The 24,339-nt window shown below is 45.9% G+C and overlaps 1 long non-coding RNA gene across 1 annotated transcript; it reads left to right on the top strand.

The window, feature by feature from the left end:
* Positions 1–11,497: 11,497 nt before the first annotated feature.
* Positions 11,498–14,961, top strand: LOC129382975 (uncharacterized). The gene is made up of 2 exons (XR_011893154.1): positions 11,498–11,809; positions 11,992–14,961. It is a non-coding gene; the product is annotated as an uncharacterized lncRNA (long non-coding RNA).
* The last annotated feature ends 9,378 nt before the right edge of the window (positions 14,962–24,339 follow it).

Raw genomic sequence — 24,339 nt, 5'->3', positions numbered from 1 at the left:
GTGAGGAAGGGCGCTCCGGTCCCATGTTGTGTCAGTCCGATAGACTGGTATCTCACTTTTATTGTCACACAGGGCAATAGCCCAAAAGCCTGGAAATGGCAAGGTTCCCAAAGCTTCATGGAGCAATAAAAAGCGCGTCCTTAGCCGCAGCATACAAAAATCGTTTACAGTTTGGGACAGACAGGAAATTTTGCTGCGTACCTTCGTCGATAAAACACGCTTGTCTAGGCTACGAAACTATTTCTCATGCCTGTTTTTGTTAGTTTTACTGAGCTATAAATGACATCCTGTTATGACACATCATTATAACGTTACTAGAAAATAAAGTCGCGGGCAGGTAACGCATATCCCACAATATCGCCCTAAAGGGACCTTTATTTTCTGCAATGCTGTCGTAAACTTTAGTGTGACCACGACATTGGTTCGACAGTAACGAACTTATAAATTATAGCCAAAAAACTGTGGTTGAAAAACGCCGATTTCCATAACGATTTTGCTAAGAATGACGAAGGAGAAAAATATGAATAGATAGAAAGGTTAGCCAGTGCAAAAACGAGGTATCTACCCTGTGTTGAGGTGAAGGGCTAAATGGCATGATTGATTTTCGTAGATACAGATGTATCGGGCTTTATTACGCAATGGCCAGATACGGCCAAAGCGCGCCATATACATGGTCATCAATTTTGAAAATAATTGCTTATGAGATGGAGAGATGTGCTTTCAAATGTTGATGTAGCATGGCTGTAAATAGGCCTAAAGCCAGTCGCTGTAACTTACGTGAAATATAGAAGTATAAGAACAATGGCAATGACTGTGGATGGGAGCTATGAACATATATCATCATCATTAGCAGCAGCAGCAGCAGCAGCCTGCTTACGCCCACTGCAGGGCAAAGGCCTCTCCCATACTTCTCCAACTACCCCGATCATGTACTAATTGTGGCCATGTTGTCCCTGCAAACTTCTTAATGTCATCTGCCCACCTAACTTTCTGCCGCCCCTGCTACGCTTCCTTTCCCTTGGAATCCAGTCCGTAACCCTTAATGGCCATCGGTTATCTTCCCTCGGCATTACATGTCCTTCCCATGTCCATTTCTTTTCTTTTTTTATTTCAACTAAGATATCATTGACTCGCGTTTGGTCCCTCACCCAATCTGCTCTTTTCTTATCCCTTAACGTTACACCCATCATTCTTCTTTCCATAGGTCGTCGCGTCGTCCTCAATTTGAGTAGAACCCTTTTCGTAAGCCTCCAGGTTTCTGCCCCGTACGTTAGTACTGGTAAGACACAGCTGTTATACACTTTTCTCTTGAGGGATAATGGCAACCTGCTGTTCATGATCTGCGAATGCCTCCCAAACGCACCCCAGCCCATTCTTATCCTTCTGAATATTTCAGTCTCATGATCCGGATCCGCAGTCACTACCTGCCCTAAGTAGATGTCACTACCTGCCCCTAACCACTTCCAGTGCATCGGTGCATATCGTAAACTGCTGTTCTCTTCCGAGACTGTTAAACATTAGTTTTCTGCAGATTAATTTTTAGACCCACCCTTCTGCTTTGCGTCTCCAGGTCATTGAGCATGCATTGCAATTGGTCCCCTGAGTTACTAAGCAAGGCAATATCATCAGCGAATCGCAAGTTACTAAGGTATTCTCCATTAACTCTTATCCCAATTCTTCCCAATCCAGGTATCTGAATACCTCCTGTAAACACGCTGTGAATAGCATTGAAGAGATCGTATCTCACTGACTGACGACTTTCTTTATCGGGATTTTCTTGCTTTCTTTATGTAGGACTACGGACATATATATGAACATATATGTTTTGTTGTAAAGGGATTATGCAAACAAAACGTCTAGGTAAAAGTACTGCTCATGCCTCACAGGCCCTTGAACTCAAAGGCTGGGAGGCAGGTGCTCTGTGAAAGTGCTACCGCAGCAGCAGCCTCTGGAAAATAGGATGCGCTACGAATCTAGCAAGCCTATAACTCGCAATGTGCCGGCATCTTGCAGAAACATTAAAACAATCTTCTGGGCAAAAAACAGTTCCATGGTCAGGAATATTGCTGGTGTAGAGGAACGTCTTGTTTGTATGCTAAAAAGAAGTATTGCTTTATTTGAAGTTCTAATTCATGGTGCTTAATAGAACATGGATTACGGTCAGCGTCTCGCCGCACTTACTACAAATAGGAGGTTCATTACCAATCAACAGGTGGAGTGTGCGCCATACGTGTGTCCAATTCTAAGGCAGCAAAAATGACTTCAATTTGTCGCGATTTCGTAGTAGTTGGCCAATTCTCTAACTGCGGTTTAATGGCGTGGAGTCCGTTTGTTATTTCCGCGTCCCATAGGTGCTGCCAATAATTCCTAAGGCTTTTTCGCAGGAAAGGCTTCAATTCTACTGCAGGCACAGCTATAGAGGAGCTGTTCTCCTTCCTCGCAAGGAAAACGGCAGTTTCATCTGCAAGCATGTTGCCCTCCATACTTCTGTGGCCGGGTACCCCGAACATTATGACACTCTGGTTAGACGTACATGCTGCGCACAGGATTGATTAAAGCTCACTGAGCACCGGATTTTTTGTATTTCTGAGGAGACACTAATGCTTTTACTGCGCTTAAAGAGTCAATAAACGTAACAAATTTTTCTAGATTTGTTTTCATTATATCCTTCCCTGCACACAATAGGGCATATGCCTCTTCCGTAAATGTGCTTGTTTCTGGATGCAATTCACCGGATTCACAAAAGGATGTACCGATTGCCGCATAGGACATGCGCGCACGTGGCTTTGAGGCGTTAGTAATAAATTCCGGACAAGAGTATTTTTATTGAAGCTCACGAAAGCGCATTCGAATGTGTACGTCTGGAGCACGCTTCGAGAGTTCAACAAACTATGTGTGGCATTCTATAAGTTGTCATTGGCACGGCAGAAATGGCTTTGCCGTAGGCGTTACACGAAGCTCAAGCAGTCGAACAACGATTTCTTCGCCGGGATTCGTTCCCGCAGTGAGATGGGTTCCGTTGCTGTAGGTCGGTTATGGTAGAGTGTAGACCACGTACTATCGTTTATGATGCGGCAACAAGTTTGTTGGTAGTCTGAAGTTACTTTCAGTAAATAGATAAGGGTAAAGTAAAACTTTGAACGTTTAGGGACCACTCATTTGAATCTACGTAAGGATTTGGGCAGGGCTTCGCTTGATGGCTCCGGTTCAGGCGCCTATCTGAATGCTGGATAGGATCGATCTTCTATAAAGCATTGGGTGCAGGGGAATGATAGAGTATCGCAGCGTAGTCTATGCGTGTACGAATCAGGTTTTTCTATAACTGAATGTCCCATGTGCTGTGTGACAAAATTTTTAGAATGTTTATTGATTTTAAGCATTTGGTTTTAGGATACTTTACGTGAGGAATGAAAGTTAGTTTAGCATGGTGCCCAAAAATTTCTATTCCGTGTTTATTGATATGTGCAGTCCGTGTAATTCCACTTCAGTATCTTCTACGAGTCCTGTCTTACCTGTCAATAGAGCACACTAACTCTAATTTGGATTTATTTTGAAGCAATTCTCAGCGGCCCATTAAAAAACTTTGTTCAGGGCTACTTGAACCTGTCGCTCGCACACTGTGAGATTACAAGCTTTATAACCTATCACTACATCGTCGACGTAGACGGAGTGAAATATGGCTGAAGGCCGTGATGTTCTGAGTTAGTTCATCTTGTCTGTGAAAAGCGTACAGCTGAGCACGCCTCCCTGAGGTACCCCGTTTTTCTGTATGAAAGAACGGCACAGCGCATTACCTAGTTTGACCTGCGAAGTACGATAGTGAAAGTAGCTTTCTATAACGTTTATCTGATTATCACGAATGCCCATTGCTGACAGGTCTGGCAGGATTCCGTAAGGCCGCGATGTGTCATACGCCCCTTCCATATCTAGAAATACGGATAAGAAGAATTGTTTGTGTATGAACTTGTAGGGACCTCAGTTTAGCGTAGTCATGTAATACACGTTTAGACTGGTTGGGAACAGTGAGTCGATTGACTTTATTTAATAGTAACGGCAGGTTCGCCGAGTGGCAGTGCCCGTGTCGGAGAGGCGCTTCGGTTCGAGCAGGGGGCAATGACCCCCACCGTGAGGACAACGGAGCAAGGGGCAGTCGCTACAAGAGCTCCACCCATAAAATGCCAGAATCTTTGGTGTGAATGGCAGAAGTAATGAAATGTTAATGTTCAAGATAGGCTGGTTTTACGCGGTGGCATGAATCCGTTTCTTTTATGTCGCGAACGCCAATTTTTAAGATTTTCTTTTAAGGTTTAAGGAAGCAGTCAGAGGTGGCTTGACAGAGTCGCGTCACAGAAAGACGCGTGTCGTTGAGTCCATTGTCTGGAAACTAAACAGGCTGGTCGTGGGCGATATGTGGGGGTTTAGGTCGAAGCTATTCGAGCCATGAATGTAGCCTCTCTAAGTACTGGGCGGTCGCTGGCGGTGTGCCTTGCTAGGTGCCGAAAAACTGGCCTGAAACGCGGATTGCTGAGCCATAGAGCATCTCGGCTCCGCTGACTCCGGAGTCGTCCTTGATTGTTCTTCGCAGCCCGAGTAGTACAAAGGTAGCCTTTCCACCCACTGCCGTCTGTCGAGCGCAGCGGTCATGGCGCCTTCAGTTGTCGGTGGAGACGCTCGGCCATACCGTAGCTGTGTAGGTTTAAAGCTTGCCAGGGCGGAAGAGGCCTCACGAGTCGGCTCTCTGGTGGTCCACACGTATGCACCGCTGAACGCATGTGCCGGGTTACTTTCACGGCTTGACCGGCTTGGCAGCTTCTTGCCCTGCCTTGAACATTCTTTGTTGATCCCTGGCGAGACAAAGCGGTCTGTGATAAGCCTCTGTGTCGCTCTCATGCCGGGATGGCTTAGCCCGTACAGTGAATCAAACTTATGGGGCATGAACGGGCGAGGTGCTGCCTGCGATGTGTCGCACGTGGTCAATGTTATTGTGTCGGAAAGCGGCACCACCGCATGCTCTAGCGACCAGCCTTCTTCACGCACTTCACACAGCTCGGGGTAGTTTTGCTGGGCGGAGGCTAGAGAGTGGAAATCCACAGGGCCACCAGGCACAGCGCCGATCCGCCACAGTGCGCCAGCTGCCTGAATTTCGGTCCCAGCCATGGCGGATGTCGGTAGAAAATTCGGAGATAAAGGAATGTTGCCGAAGCTCGCGTTCTGAGTACAAGGAACTGTTCTTCGAGGAAACGACGGTTAACGGCTTGTGGTCGGTCACAGTGTAAAGTAAAAGCTAGAGCCTTCACGAAAAAAGCTGAAATGCTTGACAGCGAAAATATGGCCCACATTTCCCACCCAAAGGTGCTGTAGCGAGCTTCTTTAGGTTTGGGGCGCTTTGAGAAGATGCCCAGCGGACTCCAATCTGTGCCATCGTTGCTGCTGCAGTATTGCACCCACTGCCGTGGTCGACGTGTCCACCATAAGGTGAGTTGGCGCGCCGTGCAACGCCTGAATCAGCCACCCTGCAGTCGCCAACTACGTGTTGGCTTCCTGGAAAGAGTGTTCGGGCTCCGAGGACCAGTGGAAGGTAGCCGTTTTTTTTTTTTCAAGTCGCGGCGCAGCAGGTCGGTAAGCGGCTGCATAACTTGCGCACAGGATGGTATGAAGCGTCTGTGAAAATTTATGAGCCCCAGAAATTCTCGCTACTTTACGAAAGATGTGGAAGAGGGGAATTTCTCGATTGGCCGCACCCTTGATTACAGTGGCTTGATACCTTGTGGTGACATGCGACGGCCCTAAAAATGCAGGGCTTCAAATCCGAAACTGCATTTCTGGTATTTTATGACCAGGCCTTGTTCATCCAGTCGCTCAAATGGAAAGCGAAGGTGCTCTTTGTGCTCTTCGTCTGAGCGACTTGCAACGAGTATGTCGCTAAGGTACATGAAAATTAACGGGCGACCGCGCGTAACCTCGCCTATGAACGTCTGAAAAGTTAGTGCCGCATCCTTGAAACCCCTACGTACACAGAAAAACTCGGATATGCCAAATGGAGTAGTGATTGTTGCGTTCGGAATGTTGCAGTGTTCAAAAGTAATTAGGTGGTACGCGCTCATCTAATAGATCTTGCTGTATATTTAGGTTCCTGCGAGAGGAGCGCCGAAGTGAGGTATATGAGGAAAGGGATATTGTTCCGGAGTAGTGACGGCATTGAAAGCTAGGTAATCACCACAAGGCCGCAAGTCGCCACTGTCCTGTTTGGAACCAGATTGAGAGGTGAAGACCTATTGCTGAACTAAGAACCAATAACTCCGAGCTAAAGGATGTGTTCGAACTCAGGGCGGGTGATTTCCAGTCTCCGTCCAGCGAGCCGCGGTGTGTGAGCGGCGACAGGTGGGCCGGTTGTGGTGATATGATGCGTCACCTTGTGTTTCACGGGCAGCGCATCGTTTCGGGGCTTCCAGAGTTGCGAGTACTCAGCAAGCATATTGTACGATGAGACCGGCCGAAACGTACGGATGCCAGATGAAGTAAGGTTCGGCTGCAGGCCAAGTAAATCGAGGGATGTGACGCTACCCTTTAGGCGCCGATCGCGAACACTCACACCTAAGTTGATAATGGCTGAAGGAGTCCACTCCCAGTATGGCAAAGCTGACGTCGGCGATGCCAAACATCCATCTGTGCAAACGCTGAAGCCCGGCGTCTAGCATTATTGACCGCAAGTCATACGAAGCGATGTCAGTGTTGTTCACTGCGTGGGGCGTGGGTGTGGATATGCCGCTGTGGCGATCTGCAGCGGTGGCTGGAACAATAGAGAGATCGGCTCCGGTGTCGACGAGGAGGCGGGTGCCGGTGATGCGGTCGACTACGAAGAATAGGCAGCTTGCACGAGGATCGATGTCGCATGCCGCCGTTAGCGATTGGCCGGTACGTTTCCCGTCCACGAGCAGGGCTGGGTGCAGTGACGTGCTTATTCGCGAAAGCGACGGTGGTACCAGCACTACTGCTGCGGCGAGTCTCTAAGTCGAGCTTTCAACTTTTTCGATTAGCTTATTCTGCGTTTCAGCAAATCCCAGCACTGAGTCATTCTTAGTAGACTGTAACTGCATGGCCTTATCAAGTCTGTCTACTCTCAAGTGGAATTGATCTAGCCTGCTTTGAACAGAGCTGATGGCTGCCAAAACCTCTCGCAGGGTGGGCTGCGGCTCTTGACAATTGATCGTTGCGCCAGATTTTTTTTTCATGGCGCACTCAGAACACACCCAGCTGACTTTCACGTTCTTTTTTTGCAACGCCTGAGCACTTCCCAGTGTGATATAAGCTGCTACATTCACAACAGCACACGCTCAGCGCATCCCGTGCCATCGGGTCGCGACAAGCAGCACAGTTTGCAATTCTCGATGCAAGGGACATGACAAAATACACAGCACAACGCAAAAAGCCCTGTCGCAGCCAGACGGCGGGGGGGGGGGGGGGGGACCAAAGCAAGAAAAAGCGGCTAGAGCTAAAATTATAGCTTACCTACAAAACAGAAGGCATGTTAGCTTGCGAGCCCACACTGCCCACACCCCGTCAGACTGCGACAGGATGGCTTTCCGCTGCCGCTTTTGTATGCAGCCCGGTCCCTGATAGCGTCCCTCGTGTCGCTGCCGGCAGACGATGGCCAGCAGAACGTTGACGCATGCGCAGCTTGGTCCGCCACACAAGTCGCCGTACGGTGTCGACCAGGGCAGCAGAAAAATCTTCTTTGCCGTTAATCAGCCGGGGATGCGATTGCTACAAAACAGAAGGCATGTTAGCTTGCGAGCCTACACCCGTCAGACTGCCAACTAGCACTCCCTGAATCCAGCGTTCGGCCAGCAAGTTGCCGCGGTCATCGAGTGAGATGTGTTCATGCTCGCTTGTGTGTGCTTGACACCATGCTTGTTAATTTAGTTAGTAAGGTAACGTTAACAAATTTATATGGCCAATAAAACCACTATGCTCACTTCGTATAGATGCCTACTAATTTTCTATTACAATCGATGCTTCGCCTTTTCGGCAAAATTCGACTTTTTTATGCTTACGGCCTTCTAGGAAGCGTTATAAGCATGCCTTAAGTACACTTTATCTCACCCTTGTGTGCGTTAGCTGTCATGACTCTGATTACAATGATGTGCGCAAGAGCAGCGTTTGCAAGTGGGGTTAGAGGCTCAGGTCCGACTCCGAAGCTGCCGGACGACTTATGATGTCGGTACAGGTTTCTGGTTGTGTTTTGTGTTGCCACTGTAGCGCGACATTGACTTGCGTGATGTGTACCTGAAATGCCTCGTTTGCAACCGTGTTAGCATGCTGACAACGTCCGGTGTGGTGTTTCTATGTGCCACGTACACAATGGGAGCAGTCACGACTGTTACAAGTGACGGCGTTCGTGCTATAGTCGCACACGAATGCCATGTTTACACTACGTTAAGGTGTTTTGCTGCCAATGAAAAAAGACTGGAGTACACGCAAATCTTTTATGTAAGTAAATACTTTTCATGTGGTCATGAAACTTTCCCGAAAGTTTCACATAGGGACAAAAGGTGGCACCAGAGGCGTAAGTAGAAGGTGAACAAGCTGCCTCGCCAGATAGGCTGGGCTGCGCGATCACGCAAACCTTTCACGAGCAAAGGCGCCTCTCTCACATTTATTTCAGCATGTTTGTAGAATGAACATGCAACGGGAACGTTTGGCAAAATAATTTTATGTGTAATGCGTTTGTGCTTATAAATTACACATGGCACCGTTTTATGATTGACGTCGACCCTCTCCCACTAGTAGCCTTCCTTACTCAAAGTGTTTCGTTCGGCTGTCTCTATTTGCACTTTGTCTAGTTAGTTTGTTGGATAAGTATGTCAAATTTTGTTAGCTGGTTTAGTGTGTTGGTTATTACTTTATTTTTTTGTAAGTGAACTATATTTCTTTAGTTATTATAGTTAGGTAGGTAATTCGTGAATAATTTTATTTCAGTTAGATAACTGAGTTAATCAATTTACTAGTTTCGGAAGTTGCATAACTTAATTATTTAGATTACTTATTCAGCTATGCTAGTTGATGTATTCCTTCGTTATTATTATGTAATTAGTTTATTGGTTGAATTGGTCTTGTTAGAGTAGTTCCCTACGTTACTTATTACGGAGTTTAGTTAATGTAGTTGTTTGATTAGTGATTAGTTTGATAATTAGTTTAGCAATTCTCTATTTGTATGGATAGTTGTTTGGTTGGATTATTGGTTTAGTAATTAGTTGGTGATTAGTTTCGTAATGATTATTAATAATTTACAACTTCTTTAGTAATTTAGTAACAATTTAGTAATCTTTAGTCATAACTTCAGTAATTTGGTAGTTAGCTTAGCAGTTAGTTTAGCAATTAGTAATCATGCAGTTAGCTTTGTTTGTTTGAAACGCGCGTTCTTTTCATGCTTAGTTGCATAAATGTGCGACGTGATCTTGCTTTGTAGTGGCAACAACTTGACCCACCGTGGTTGCTTAGTGGCTATCGTCTTGGGCTGCTAATCACGAGGTGGCGGGATCGAATACAGACCACGCGTGGCGGCCGCATTTCGATGGGGGCGAAATGCGAAAAACACCCGTGTACTTAGATTTAGGTGAACGTTAAAGAACTCCAGCTCGTCCAAATTTCCGGAGTCCCCCATTACGGCGTGCCTCATAATCAGATGGTGGTTTTGGCACGTTAAAACCCCATAAAAATGGCAGCAACTTGATTTGTGCGAGCTGGTGCACCTTGAGTAAGTCAAACAGAGCTCGTCCTGTTGTATTTGTTTTCGATTACTGTCCTGGTGTTCTTCGCGATGCTTGAAGCTTTACTCAAGTTTTGCTCTGTAGGCGGTTTCTAACAAAGGAACAGTCCTAGTATACAATTTGAATTATGAATTATGCCGCGGTTGCGAACGTAGTTGAACCTAGAAATGAAGCGAGGTGTTCTAATTGTTTCGAAATCGTTCGCGTTAAGTTTGTGAACACTGGACAGAAATATGGCGGTGATTTGCATGTTGTTTCGACAACATTCACACGCCGACACAGGCAGTCCACCCTTGCGCAGTAGCGACGGTACGCACAAAACGCCTGTGGCGTCCATTTGCCGTCTGCTCCAGTCAACCTTCTACTTACGCCAGCGCCGCGGTGCGTCCACTGCGGGCGCTATGGACCCTTTTCGCAGAGCAGTTTGTTCTAGGGAAACGAGATGGCGCTGCCGGTGGCGCGCCGCACGTCGCCTCAGCGACAGCGCACGAATACGAAACCATTACCAGGGGTAGCACACTCTCAAGTTCAACAAATGGCCACAGAGGGCGAAAAAATCGACCGCACGCCGCTGCTAACAAAGCCGACGTAGTAGCATAACTTTCGGGATTCGTTCGTTAGTTCCAACATTTCCCGGTAGAGGCGTCGTAATAAGCGCAATTTTATCTTACAAACTTTCTCTTACAATTACCGAAGCATTTTCTTTTACATAAAAACAGGGCAAAATTATCATTGCTAATTAGATATTGTGCTCTTTGTTAGTAAGTTTATTGTTTCTTCGCCATTATAAACGCAAATAGCGTTCAGCATCATCGATCTTTCACGTGACCTCTGGCCTGGATTTAAAATTTTTACCGGTATTTCCGAGTGCACGGCGGCACGGATTCATTCGTTCGTACACTCAAGACTGCTTTGTTTCTAAAACTAGTTTCTTGCGCTTCGATGTCTCGCGTTATTTAACTTGGGGTGAAGTTACGTGTTTGCAAGCGGACATGTAAGCCCGGCAGTTGGGTTTCGGTCGTGAGCCATTCGGAACAGGTCTGCATCGAAACGGGAGCTGGATTTTGCTGCGGCTGACAACGGCAATAACGGTGAGTCGTTTAACACCGCTGCTTGAATCGTTATATAATATCCGTGTCATTACCTTCCAGGCGGGCACAAGTTAACGAACTAGATCCTGCATTACATATGGGCAGTGAGGATCTCAGTTGCTGTTTCCTAAATAAACCTTTACTTGCGAGGCTGTCGTTTGGTTTACACACACAACCAGGAAAGAAAGAGCGATATCGGAACGCGCGTCTCATTTTTCATGTTATTGTAGCCGTGGTTGTAGGTGACTGAGTAGCCTTATCAATATACATATTAAACATTTTTTTCGAGTCGGCCGGCAACGTCTTTCGTCCACAAAACCGAATAATCCTTTGGTAAAATAAAGTGAAAGTCCAGAATTTAATGTATTAAACAGTTGCAAGCATGATAATTCACCCATATTTCCTACTTGTTGGTTCCAAATGTTCTTGCTGTTCAGATTGGTTTACCGTAGGGCATTTATTTTTGCAGTAGTGAAGCGGTGCATCACGTTCGTGCAGAAAAATAATGCATCAGTTCTAATAGCTTCATGACTTTCATGCATTTGCTTGTGGAACTAGCAGTGTGATCACTTCTAGTTTATAAATGAACCCACAAATGTTCTCATTTGTGATCTTAATAGTACTTGCGCTGTTGACATGCATTGTAGTTAGGCAGACATCAATTTTATGGACAATAGCAATATTTATTTAACATGCTGCTTAAGCACCCTAGAACAGACAGTGTACATTTGCATGTGTTCTGTAGTCGCAAATCATTACAACATATATGTCACACCTTTTTGCATTTTAAAACTTTGCTTTTTCAATTTCTGATTCAGTCAAAATTTCTGTTCCAGACATGCAGTAATGAAGACGGCACCAGTATAAAGCAACACACTCCACGCACTAAACAGAAGCTGCTGCCTGCTACAACAAGGTCATTGTGTGGACATTGGCTACTACTACAAGGTAAACAACACATGGTTCAGAAATAAATATGTTTGATATATGCTGTATTGGCTTGCTGTTTGCAGCAGATATGAATGTTTGTTCATATTTATGGTTCAGTATAATTGGTTCGAACATATAAAACACACATAAATTTGGCTAATCTGTGCTGTATCTCATGTGTCACCGTTTTGCCTCAACAGAGTCTATGCCAAGCACATCTTGGTCATCACAGGAGCTCCTATCTGCGCCAACAGGAAGGGGCTGGAGCCGAATTTGCAAGGCTTTTACACCAAGAACAAAGAAGCACATGCAGAAGAATATGAATGAGATATCAAGTCTGCAGAGGACTGTGTCAAGACTGAAAAGAGTTTCAGCCACCATTCCACCAGCACGGACATTTGGTTGAGTCATCCAGGTAACTCAAAAAGGACTTTCTAGAAATTCTTCGTCTTCAGGTGCACCTGCAACATCTGACCAAGCACGGACGACGCTGGCCAAAAGATTGAGTTCCATCAGTTTGCCCTTAATCAGCTTCCTAGCCATGTTAATTCCGTTTGTGCCAAGTGTAATTTTTCTTCTATAAATGCAAGCTTTCTCATTGCCCATTTTTGTTAGAGGTCATTCATCCTCATCCAAATATAAAGGTCAACCGATTCTTCGCTGATACTTAATACCAGTCACTGTCTAGCAGCCTAACATATCTGTAGCAGTATCTTCTAGTGTATGTTGTCATGTGCAATTCCTCTCCTGAAATAGCTGATGCAGCATCGGCATGCGTCTTGCATTAACCTATGCACATGTGCTATGCACCATTTTACTTTTCTTGATGTTTTTAGCCTTCAATGCTTGCAGAGCAGAGTGGCTTCTCTCTTGAATGCAAGCTTTCTCATTTTCCATATTCCTAGTCTCGTTGATGATTGCTCCTCTTCCTTGATATCCTGGGTCTTTGTGCAAGCTACAGTGAAGTGATTGATTGCAGAATCTGGTTTTGCTGCCACACTTGGCTGTGGTAACTGTATTACGTTTCTCAGATGTGGGGGCCTGGTCAGTTGCATTGGTAAGCAGTCCCTCGAGGTAAGCATTTGCTCCTGCAGTCCGCAAAGCGACATAGACTCCCAGTATACACACACCGTAACTGGTGCGCCCCGTTCGTTCTGGCCTGCTGCAGTAATGGGCAAATTGTGCTTGTGGCTTACCTCGGCCATGATTTGCTCAAAACGGAGACCAGCATATGTGCTCACATGGTTCGAAGTGTATGAAGTTGATAGCCGTATGGGTGGAAAGGCCCGCAAGAATGGCTGCCGAAGGTGATGCCTACAAAAGCGACTTCTCCACATTGCGACAAAGTGTGAGCCACACATAGCAGCCCCCGAAAGAAAATAAATGTGCACGTTGGAAAGGAGTTAACGCTAAAATGCCGGGTAGTACATGTCGCTGTGTTAGTTGCGGCAGCAGATGCCTGCGTCACCTGATTGCTTCGCAATGGAAGTTGCTCATCTTCAACGGCAACTGTTCAAACAGGTGCGAGACTCTGTCCAATCTGTTTGTACCGCAGGTTGTCGCTCGTTACCAGACCACCACATGTGACAAAGGCAAGCATTATGCCGTAAGATGGTTCGTAGCCAATGTATAATGTATTGTCTGAACCTCATGCGGTGACTGATTGCTGTTTAATCTTGCTGTTATGCCACATGGTTACGGTCGCAGTTTTATGTTTTTCGAATATTGCGGCCTGGTCGGTTGCACTGAGAAGCAGCCTCTCGTAGTAAGCATTTGATCCTGCAGTCTGCACAGCGACATAGACTCCCAATTTACGCACACCGTGATTCGTGCTCCCCGTTCACCCTTTCCTGCTGCAGCCATGGGCAAATTGTGCCTCTGGCCTTTCTCGGCCACGATTAGGCATGAACGGAGACCAGCATAAGTGCTTACATGGTCGGACGTGTATGAAGTTGGGTGGAAAGGCCCGTAAAAGTGGCTGATGAAGGTGATGCCCACGAAAGCGACTTGTCCATATTGAGACAATGTGGGGCACCAAGTGTGAGCCACACATTAGCGGCCTCCAAAAGAAAAGAAACATGCAGGCTGGAAAGGAGTCAATGCTAAAATGATGGGTAGTCCATGTCGCTGTGTAGGCTGCGGCAGCAGATGCCTGCGTCACTTGATTGCTTTGCACTGCAAGTTGCTCATCTTTAACAGCGACTGTCGCCGCAAACAGGTGGGACACTCTGTCCAATCTGTTTCTGCTGCTGGTTGTTGCTCGTTAGTAGACCACCACGTGCGACGAAGGCAGGCACTACGCCTGTAGGTAGGCAGCTCAATGTACCCCAAGAGACCCGTGTATGTGAATGCTCACTGTTGCCATATGGTTCGTCGCCAATGTATAATGTATTGTCTGAACCTCATGCGGTGACTGATTGCTGTTTAATTTTGCTGTTATGTCACTTGGTTATGGTCGCAGTGTTATGTTTTTAGAATATTGCGGCCTGGTCGGTTGCACTGGGAAGCAGTCTCTCGAAGTTAGCATTCGCTCCTGCAGCCTGCACAGCGACATAGACTCCCAATTTTAATGCACCGTGATTCGTGCTCCCCGTTCGCGCTTTCCTGCTGCAGCAATGGGCATATTGTGCCTCTGGCCTTTCTCGGCCGCGATTAGGCATGAACGGAGACCAGCATACGTGCTTACATAGTCCGATGCGTATGAAGTTGATAGCCAGATGGTTGGAAAGGCCCGCAAAAGTAGCTGATGGAGGCGATGCCCACGAAAGCGACTTGTCCATAGTGAGACAGCAAGTGTGAGCCACACATTAGCGGCCCCCGAAAGAAAAGAAACGTGCAGGTTGGAAAGGAGTAAATGGCTAAAATCTGGGGTAGCCCATGTCGCTGTGTAGGCTGCGGTAGCAGATGCCTGCGTCTCCCGATTGCTTCGCAATGCAATTTGGGCATTTTTAACGGCGACTGTCGCTGCAAACAGGTGGCACACTGTCCAATCTGTTTCCGCTGCTAGTTGTTGCTCGTTAACCTGACCACCACGTGCGACGACGACGGTGAGCCGTTTACGAGCTCGCGTCAATGATTCCAGCGTATCTCGACATGCAAACTTTATTTCTGCTATTGCACGAGAATGTACACTGCTTGTCTTCTGCCAATAAAGTCGCGCGTTCTCTTCACTCACTTGTGGCTTGTTTGTATGGGCGTCAGTAGAGGCTCTTGGCAATTAGAACGCACCACCTACGCGGCAGCGAAGGCATTGAGGCATGCCGCATAGCCTGCAGGGCAAGCACGGCGCGTACCAGCGTACGCGACCGGCAAAAAACGGCCATATTGAATTTTGCTCTAAAAAAAAAAATGCACTTCCGCTTCCGGTTTGAGCAACGTCATCTGGCGTCCCCCAAAGTAAGTTCCATGCGCTGCCGCTGCTTATTTTCGAACCACGGCGGAAGGTACAGTTTCCCTTCTCTAAGTTTGTTCTTTATTCTATGCCATTACCGCTTCCACCTTGCCTTTGTGGGATCAGCTGTCGGAAATTGAACTGAGTTTTCGCTAATCCACTGTGCTCCGATCATGCCGGATTGAATCATGTGGATTGAAGACGCGTGCAGAAGTTGGTGGCAAAAATAGTGACTGGCGTATTAAAAAATGGAATGAATCTGTGTAGCCAAGTTCATGGACCGTTGCTGCGACTGTCCGTACGCGTTACCGGCACTTCCAGTTGTACGCCTTCCTTCGGGGATACAGAAATTTCCTCATCCTCCAGCGTACTGTTGCTAACCTTTAAAGAATACGCTTCAGCGACGGAACGTCCGCAGGAGTAAGTACTGCTCGTTAAACAAAGAGATGTCACTTACGAAAATACCTATTAACATTATTTACAATTTCTACCAACTTTCTATTTACTTTACTGACAGTCTATCTACATTTACATTCTAGTAACATTTCTTCATACAATGTAAAAATACTTCCTGCTTACTTTTGTTTAAAGAATGTTTGAAGTTCACCAATAAAAGACTTCTTTCTTACTCTGATATAAAGAATATTTTAAGCACACCGTTAAAAGTCTTCCTTCTTACTTCTGTATAAAGAATATTTTAAGTACACCGTTAAATGACTTCCTTCTTACTTATGTACAAATAATATTTTTAATACACCGCTAATCCTTCTTACTTTTTTATATAGAATATTTTAAATACACCGTTAAAATACTTTCTTCTTACTTTTGTTTAAAGCATATTTTTAATACACCGTTAAAAGACTTGCTTCTTACTTTTCTATACAGAATATTTTAAGTGACCCTTTAACAGATCTTGTTCTCCCTTTTGTCTTAACACTCTGTCAAAAGGCTCGTTACTTTTGTGTAAATAATGTTTTACTGTACATCATCAAAATATTTTTGTTCGGAAGGACATGTCCCCTCAGTACGTCCACAGTTCGTACTGTTTGCCGAAAATTGTTTAGAATGGGAAGTAACTTAAGAGTGTTTGATAAATTTTTTTAACACAAATTAATGCTGATATGTGACATATTCAGAAATCAAGCTCTTTGTTTTAAATCACAGTTCCAATCAAAGTCGGTAGCGAATTGTTGACGGAGTGCTACTAAAATGTTTAAAGAAATATGTTCGTGAACTGTTAGAACCAATTTTTTGAAGCTTCTACTGGACTACGTGAGCATTCGGCGACATCAGCACACTTCGATAAAATTTGCTTGTGCGACACCACCTGACCGATGTGATAGCGGAGTACTGTGCAGGCCGCGCAGAAGTTACACACCTTTATCCCGGCCTTAGGGCTGGTTAATTAAAGGCCAATTTACGCTTGAGCCGTGACACCGCCCGCTTGCCGCACGCGTGCGGTCGTGCGGAAAACTACCCATTTCGCACACCGGTTTACAAATTTTGGTATACACTGGGCTCGCACACGCAGTCTAAGCTGGAATATGTGTACAGTCTGCGAAATCTGCAAATTTTCCTCCGACCACATGCGTGCGGGCAGGCAGGTGGTGTGGCGTGTGGCTGGAGCGTAAATAAGCCCATACCAAGCAATGCTATTGCGGGCCACCAATTATCTTTTCAACGAGATAATAATCAGGTCAGTGCACTCCGCGATATAAATGGTACGCCCTAAGCTGGAACGTGGCAGCACTGTAGCGTCATGATATTTGTTGAAAAGAAGAAAAAGAGCCGAAACTCACAGTAACAGGGCGCAGGAACGTTGCCGCTCGAATATCCAAAAGGCTGCAAAATACAGCTGCTGCTGAGTGAGAGCAAGTGTTGACCTTAAAAAGAGCACAGGTCGAATACAAAGAAAAGTTGTATTCTTTGCAAGTTACACCTTTCTGTGAAAAAAAAGTATCAAATTATCCTTACTGTATAAAAAAAAATGTAGCTTTGTTCGCGTCCCTATTCGCACGCTTTCGTCCCTGCCTCCTACCGATGGCTTGCGCACATTAAAGGAAACTAATAGGACGTTGCATCAAAGTGAAGGCAAAGTAAGTATCCCAACTGATCTGCTTTACGGCGCTGGTAGCTTGCTGTGTGAGAAAACAGATCGATAAGGAATAATTATGCACTCCTAATATTGAGTGCTTTCACTTCATAACACGGCGGCAAAATTCTGAGCTTCAACAGGTGTTGCGGTGTCCTTATGTCATCTGTAATTATGGCATTCCGGATACGAAGAGCCAGCATATCGAAGGCCATGCTTTTGCCGTGGTTCGGGCGCCTGAAAAGCGGTAACATCATAGCCGCCACATTTTGGGCATCTATATAACTATAAAAATACTATACAATAGACCAGACCCGCCGTGGTTCCTCAGTTGCTATGGTGTTGGGCTGCTGACCGGGATCGAATCCCGGCCGCGGCGGCCGCATTTCGGTGGAGGCGAAATGCGAAAACACCCGTGTACTTAGATTTAGGTGCACGTTAACGGTTACCCCAAGTGGTCCAAATTTCCTGAGTCCTCCACAACGGCGTGCCTCATAATCAGAAAGTGGCTTTGGCACGTAAAACCCCATAATTTAGTTTAATTTGTTACAATAGACCAGCATTTTCCTGCGCTGGGCGCCATGAAGCAAATTTTTGTCTTTGAAAGTGGCAAGTGCTAAATGATGTTATTGCGCAATATAGAATAACCACATAATTTACCTTATATGATATAATTTTTCTATATCTATTGCATTTGGAGAAAAAGATCGGTTTTCAGAACAGTAATTGTCTCGAAAGATAAAACTATACAGCCCCTAAATGCACAACAAAATTGAGCCGGCGGTCTTGTTAGGTTCTTTTTCAAGCTCGGCCATAAGAAACATTCCCCCCTCTAAATGCAATTTCCAGAAAGGGGTGCGCACGCAAAGACTCGCCACATCTGTCACCGAGAAGCGATGTCTAGGTGTCAGTCAACCCTCGAAAGATAGGGGAGGGGGGAGGCCTTGTTCGGCATAAACAGGGGCTTAGTTCCTCGGGGGTCAAGGCGAAGCGGGTGGATGGAAAGAATGTCACATGCCTCTCTCGCGCATGCGCACAAATTTCACTGTAGTCCGAGTCGAGGCAAAGAGGGAGACCACCGTAATCGCCATCAGTTCCTTTGTGACGCCGGCGTGATACTAGAAAGTTTAGATTGTGGTACGGTCGGAGCGTGGAGATGTTTATTCGCGTATTGTAGCTGCAATCATTATTTTGGTGCTGTTTATGCTTATACTGTGTTGTGGCGGATTCATCGATGCAAGCCAACCGGCAACGTGCTTGCGAAGCCCGCGGCGCTGTCTTCGTTCCGTGATATGAACGTTTCTGCAACTTCTCAGCCAGCTGCGATGCAGGATCGTGTGAGGTGATAGTGATTTAATATTGGCGCTGTCCGTCTTTTAAACTGCACAAGTAGCGAACAGCTGTTCCTCAAGGCAGCGCTGCGCCGAAGATTTGTATGTCTCCAAATGATAAAAAGGTATGTTCTTTTTCATCATTTCTCGTAAACAAATTATTTTGTTATTATTTTCATTCCAGTTTCTTATGCAGCATTTTGGCAGGTTACTATAGCGCGAACTGTAAGACGTGAAATGTTTTCATAACGACTTTCTTACATTTTTGAGCTACGCCGCGTCATGCGGTTCGCTTGAAGTTCTTATAAACATGAAGCGTACAAACACTACGTTTCCACAGTGGTCGCGATGACTTAATGTGTGGTAAATATTGTTTTATCATGAACTCATTCTGTGCTCTTTCCTACTCTGGCTGTTCAGGATGAGAGGTAGTGAAATACTGAGAGTGTAGTTTCACGGTTCACAAGGACATAGGTTGCACTGGATAGACAAGTGCGAATGTGAAAGAAAATCATTGGAACTTGTCTAACCACGGCAACATATGTCATTGTGAACCGGCATTTTTAGACGCAGATATTTTGTTTTCGAGTAAAAATAAACGAACACGGGGTATTACAGAAGCGTTCCATATAATAAGGCACATATAAAGGATGTTGACAAGCGGCATGGGCGCTGAGAAGTAATTTTGCCGAGAGCAAAACCAGCTGGGCGCTTGGTTAGTGAGTCAGGAGGCGCCCTTTCGCGGCAGAGGGCCCACGTCGCCACCTCGGGGCATCGTCGCGCGTGCGGTCTGGAAACGTGGGAAAGGCTGTGACGTTGGGGGTTCTTCGGCCCGGAAGCGCGGACGGAGGCGCCCTGCCTGGGACGGACCACGGGCAAAGCGTCATTAGGGCGTCAATGAGCATGCCTGGGGGGACAAAGGGGCAGCTTCAAAGCCAGAGGGATCGGTGACCCGATGCGCGGTCTCTTGAAAGACAGGCTGGCACCGGAGACACAATCCATCTCTGCACTTAGTTTTATGGGCCCGCCGGAGGAGGCGAAGCACGCGCAAGACTGCATGGTGAATCGGTGTGTGCACTTCGGCAGAGGTGCCCTTTGTAGCACGCAGTGCGCGATGGTTTTAATTAAAGTACGAGGACGGCGCGACGCAGATGTTCGTTCCCTGTAAGTGTTCTTCAAAATGTCGAGAGACTTTCCCATGCATATCGCAGCGCAGGATGGTGGGGATGTTGTTTGTTGTTTGGCGGTTCCTTTCTCTCCCTCTATCTTTCTAAATGTCCTGAGGAACGCAGGGAGATGATGAGAGAGAGAGAGAGTGACCAGTAAGTGACAGCCCAGTTGATCCAATCAGGTCACTGGGGTGTCGTGATTTGCCGTGAGGGGATTGGGAGGAGCAATTGAAGGGTTAAAGCCTGGCTCCCGACCTCTTACGGAGGTGCCGGGCGTAGGAAAGGTGCTCTGCACTTTCGGCTCTGCCGAGTTAAGGCGCCGGTCCCAGTGTAACCGAAGGGTCTTGACGTGCGAACGGTGTTATGCACTATCGGCTATGTCGAGTTGATACGTCAGACTCACTGTAAATAGGTGTCGATATAAATATTGTGCACATAAAGTCTTTTCTCTAAGGTCAAACCTCTATGGCGTCCCATCTCTGATGGAACAGGAGAAGCGACGACGACGGCAGCTGCAGTGAAGTTTCTCTACCAAGTAAGCTGGTTACGCCAGCTTGGAGCACTCTGTTCTACGAGCGTAAGAGGGTAGAAAATGTAGTGCGTGCTTAAAGATGCATCAGTCAGCCATTGGTTGCTATCACTGACAAAGAATTTGTATTCTTGAATACTGCTTCAAGCTTTGCAATCTGTTTATATAAATATGGAGGCTCGTTTGGCACATGTTCGGTGCAGCTAGCTGGCGCTTTTACGTTCTTTGTCTTTCCAAAAGTAAACAGTTGTGAGTTTGCGCTCGCGTGTCCACCTTCGCTGCGTCCATGTCTGTTGTGCGCGCTACAAGTTTCACCATGAATAAACCATGTAATTGACTTTTCTAGTGATTAAATTATTCATGCAGATAATTAGTTAAAACATTTTGGGAAACAAATTATTCAGGCCGCAACTTTGGGGGCGATAACAATAGTTTTAGGCTGCCCCCTTCTTTGCGGAAACGACCTTGCGCACTTTCCTAATTTTAATGACACGTAGTAAACACAACGCAGCAAAGGATATGCATTGCAAAATGTTCCCCATGCTTGTCATTACCTCTGCAAGTAAACGGGGATGACGGCTACAATTTTAGCATTCATGTGAACTTGCATGTGAACCTTGTCAAGAAGCTGTTCTATATATCATTATATGTGATGTGCTGAGCTGAACATGGCCATCTTGTTTCTGCGCAGGGTTCACTCTGCAAACGTTCTCAGAGACATAAGCACTTAATGTAAAAAAAAAAAATATATATCATCGGTGCTTGCTAGAGATTATGCCACAGCTGGCATGCCGTAATCAACCCTGTCCTTATTTATTTATTATTTTTATTAATTTCTCTATTACCTTTCTCATAATTTTGTGTAAATGTTTTGTTTGAATAAACTTCTTTTAGTGCAAACTTGCATCTGTTTTCCATCTATATGCACCTTCTAAGTGGCATACTGCCTTTTACCAATATGTTCACACATACTGACGAATGTTACTTGGGGGCTCGTAAAACGTCAGTAGCAAGTACATAAGCACATGTAAGTGAAATGGTGCAGCGGTGGCGTAGAGGTAGAACATCCGCCTCGCGTGCAAGAGGACCATGGTTCGAATCCGGGGGCCATGCAATTTGCCACCGGATTAAAAAAAAAAAGATCCGCGTGTTGACAAAATTGCATAAACAGATTGAAAACACGAACAGCGCTACACAGGACGACTGACTAGCACTGACTAGCGCTGACTAGCAACCAAATGTTTTATTTGCAGAAGCAGCATATAAATCTAGCCTAGATCTAGGCTTGCCGTCATTCCTTATGTACACCGTGTTTCCCATACCATTATGAAAATTGCGGCCAAGGCACTAGTGAGGTGGTGTGCAAATGCCCCTAATACCGAGCGGGTTGTTCGGGAGGATACTGTCGGATACAGTCAATAGGGAGGATACTGTCGCCCGCAAAAGCTGCTATAAGAATCATGTTCAGGGCTTTATTAACTGTACAACGCAGGGCGTCTATAAAATCCCACTTGATTGTAAACGTTGCTATATCGGGCAAACGGGGAGGTGCATTAATGATCACCTGCGCGAGCATGTTGCTTCACTAAAAGAGAACCCGTAGTCATCTAGCTGCGCACTGTAAGACGTGTGGTTGCACCCCGATCTTTGACAAGTGCGAAATAATCGCCAGCTATAGCGAAAAGCGTGCGCGGGAAATCTTTGAAGCATTTTGTATATTCAGAAATGGCGACGCGTACGTCACCTCTGCGTCGCTCCCGCTCTCAACAAAAGAAATTGATTATCTTTGTGGCTGACACTTCTCCTTCTTTTTATATTCTTTATATCAACTTCATGATGTATTTATATGCTGCTTCTGCAAATAAAGCATTTGGTTGCTAGTCAGCGCTCTGTCCTGTTTACTCGCTCGTCCTGTGTTGCGCAGATCCTGTTTTTTTTCTAAATATGAACCAACCAGCCCCATTGAACACACTGCATAAACAGGCCTGGAGTGTGGCCTGATCCGGGTGACCGGAACCGGTAACGCATTCCCTCACCAGAGCCGCATTGCCCACCCTGGTGCAGTACTTGGACACAACCTCCTATATGAACACAACATTCAAACCCCGGCCCTTAGTCCTCAGCAGCTGCGAAGCAACTGACCACAGCGGCGGTCAGACCTGCGACGCAGCAGAGGGTGCTAAGAATATCTGGTTCCGGACAGGCCGCCATTGGAATTTGAACCTGGCAACACTTAACGCTAGAACGTTATCTAGTGAGTGAGTCTGGCAGTGTTATTGGAGGAATTAGAGGGCAGTAAATGGAATATCATAGGGCTCAGTGAAGTTAGGAGGACGAAAGAAGCATATACAGGGCAGAAAAGCCGGCACGTCCTGTGCTACCGGGGCTTAGCGGAGAGACGAGAACTAGGAGTCGGATTCCTGATTAATAAGGATATATCTGGTAACATACAGGAATTCTATAGCATTAACGAGAGGGTCGCAGGCCTTGTTGTGATACTTAATAAAAGGCACAAATTGAAGGTGGTACAGGTATACGCCCTACATCCAGTCATGATGACGAGGAAGTCGAAAGCTTCTATGAAAACGTGGAATCCGCGATGGGTAAAGTCAAAACAAAATAGACTATACTTATGGGCGACTTCAATTCAAGGGTAGGCAAGAAGCAGGCTGGAGACAAGTCAGTGGGTGAATATGGCATAGGCTCTAGGAATAGCAGGGGAGAGTTATTAGCAGAGTTTGCGGAACAGATTAATATGCGGATAATGAATACCTTCTTCCGCAAGCGGGATAGCCGAGAGTGGACGGTGGAGGAGCTCGAATGGCAAGACTAGAAATGAAATAGACCTTATACTCTGCGCTAACCCTGGCAACATACAAGATGTGGACGTGCTCGGCAAGGTGCGCTGCAGTGACCATAGGATGGTAAGAACTCGAATTAGCCTAGTCTTGAGGAGGGAACTGAAGAAACTGGTACATAAGAAGCCGATCAATGAGTAAGCGGTAAGAGGGAGAATATAAGAATTCCGGATCAAGCTACAGAACAGGTATTCGGCCTTAACTCAGGAAGAGGACCTTAGTGTTGAAGATATGAACGACAATCTTATGGGCATCATTAAGGAATGTGCAAGAGAAGTCGGTGGTAACTCCGTTAGAAAGGATGCTAGTAAACTATCGCAGGAGACGAAAGATCTGATCAAAAAACGCCAGTGTATGAAAGCCTCTAACCTTACAGCTGGAATAGAACTGGCATAACTTCCGAAGTTAATCAACAAGCGTAAGACAGCTGACATAAGGAAGTATAATATGGATAGAATTGAACATGCTCTCAGGAACGGAGGAAGGCTAAAAGCAGTGAAGAAGAAACTAGGAATCGGCAAGAATCAGATGTATGCGTTAAGAGACAAAGCCGGCAATATCATTACTAATATGGATGATATAGTTCAAGTGGCTGAGGAGTTCTATAGAGATTTATACAGTACCAGTGGCACCCTCGGTGATAATGGAAGAGAGAATAGTCTAGAGGAATTTGAAATCCCACAAGTAACGCCGGAAGAAGTAAAGAAAGCCTTGGGAGCTATGCAAAGGGGAAAGGCAGCTGGGGAGGATCAGGTAACAGCAGATTTGTTGAAGGATGGTGGGCAGATTATTCTAGAAAAACTGGCCACCCTGTATACGCAATGCCTCATGATTTCGAGCGTACCGGAATCTTGGAAGAACGCTAAGATAACCCTAATCCATAAGAAAGGGGACGCCAAAGACTTCAAAAATTACAGACCGATCAGCTTACTGTCCGTTGCCTAGAAAGTATTTACTAAGGTAATTGCAAATAGAATCAGGAACACAGGCTTCCGTCAACCAAAGGACCAGGCAGGATTCCGTAGAGGCTACTCAACAATAGACCATATTCACACTATCAATCAGGTGATAGAGAAACGAGTGGAATATAACCAACCATTATATATATAGATTTCATTGATTACGAGAAAGCGTTTGATTCAGTCGAAACCTCAGCAGTCATGGAGGCATTACGGAAT

The sequence above is a fragment of the Dermacentor andersoni genome, chromosome 3, assembly GCF_023375885.2.
Source record: "Dermacentor andersoni chromosome 3, qqDerAnde1_hic_scaffold, whole genome shotgun sequence".
Lineage (NCBI taxonomy): Eukaryota > Metazoa > Arthropoda > Arachnida > Ixodida > Ixodidae > Dermacentor > Dermacentor andersoni.
This window is presented reverse-complemented; position numbering and strand designations above follow the sequence as displayed.